We start from the raw sequence: 1,718 nt of genomic DNA, 5'->3' as shown, positions 1-1,718 counted from the left end.
ACAAATAACGAACAATCTCTCCTAGAAATAGCTACATAAGCAAGACAGGAGCAACAGTAACAAAACATGATAAACATGAAAACATGATGGGATGGAGCGAGTAGGGCCAGAGCAAAAGGGAGAAAGGGAATGGGGAGGAAAAAAGGGAATTAAAAAAGTGAAGCTATTAAGGGGAAGAACTTGAAAGGAAGGGATAGATGTAATTCTACTTCTATCCAAATATATCTAAGAAATAAGCTGGGATCGGTGGCCTGTTTTAAAAACAAAATAGCTATTGTAACAATGTGAACGGAAGACTTTTACAGTCACTGTATGGAGGGTTAAAAAGGTGTCAGGTGGGGATGGGGAGCTGGCTCAGCTGAAGAGCACTGGCTGATCTTCCAGAGAACTGTGGTCTAATTCCCAGCACCTACACTGTGCCACACAGCTTAGTGGGAATCTCTGGACAAAGCACACCAACACCAGAGTCCAAAACCAGGCTAGCTCCTGAAAGGCTGTTTCTGGTTTGCATTCTCATTTTATACTCATTATATAAGACCAAAAGTTGGGGCTAAAAAGCAATTTTACAGTTTGAGAAACAGCACTAAGGGCAATGAGGCATTGTTTCAGCTACTTCTCCAGGTCATTCTGTTCCAGGTAGAAAGTGAGGTTAAGCTAAGAACTGAGTAACACTTGGTGCTTTACATAAACTATTAAATAACTCAATCAGTCAGTACCTTAGTTTAACACATCAGTCTGTAACTCCAGTTCCAGGATGTGTGTTGCCACCTTCTGGTCTCCACTGGTACTGCATGCATGTGGCACACTGGCAAACATGCAGGCAAAATATCCATACATGCAAAATAAAAGCAAAAAATGTAAAAGGTGTTAGGCACTTAATGAGGGATCAGGCATATACTGGGGTCTCAACAGAAGACAGGTATTTAATTCATCTTATGAGTTATAGAATGAAAGAAAGAGTTATGGTACAAATATCATATAAGTTTAAAACACAGGCAGCAGGGGAGGGGAGAGCTGAGATGTAGCTCAGTTAGTATAGTGCTCTGTCCAACACACAGAAAGCCCTGGGTTTGATCTCCAGATAGCATAAGCCAGATGTGGTTTCAGGCTCCACTGAACTTGTCTCATTTTAACAAAACAAGGTCATTGGACCTGGGGTGATATCTCAGTGAATAAGAGCACCTGTTGCTCTTCCAGATTTGTCATGACAACCAGAGAAATTCCTAAAGAATGGTTTGTCATCCTAGATCCTAGTGTATAGATCTGCAACTAATCTTGAATAATGTGTGAATGAAAAATGTACCTTGGGAGATTAATAGTGAATTTTGAGCTAACTTATTCTGACACTGGAAATTGAACATCAGAAAAATAATTGCGTTCAGAAAAATTGGTTATGTTTCTTGATGGTACAACAAAATATATGACAAGAAAAACCTAAGATAAAGGCTTATTTTGGCTCACATTTAGAAAGAAAAGTCTGTCAGGGAGGGAAGACAAGACGATATGGTGTAGGTTTAAATTTTTCTCAACCTCACTTTTAATAATATTTCGTAAATGCTTTAACCTCCTTTCTAGCTCACCACCCATCTGAGGTAGTGAGAAAGGAAGGTTATTAGGATTCACGCAAAGCGAACCTGTTTAGAAATTGTTCTTTGGAGCAAATCCCATCTGTGTTGTCAGAGAAGCAGTTCAGTTCACAAGTCAGCAACAGCAGCTCG

This window comes from Mastomys coucha, unplaced genomic scaffold, assembly GCF_008632895.1.
Source record: "Mastomys coucha isolate ucsf_1 unplaced genomic scaffold, UCSF_Mcou_1 pScaffold3, whole genome shotgun sequence".
Taxonomy (NCBI): Eukaryota; Metazoa; Chordata; class Mammalia; order Rodentia; family Muridae; genus Mastomys; species Mastomys coucha.
The sequence above is the reverse complement of the archived record's forward strand: the minus strand, read 5'-3'. Positions refer to the sequence as shown.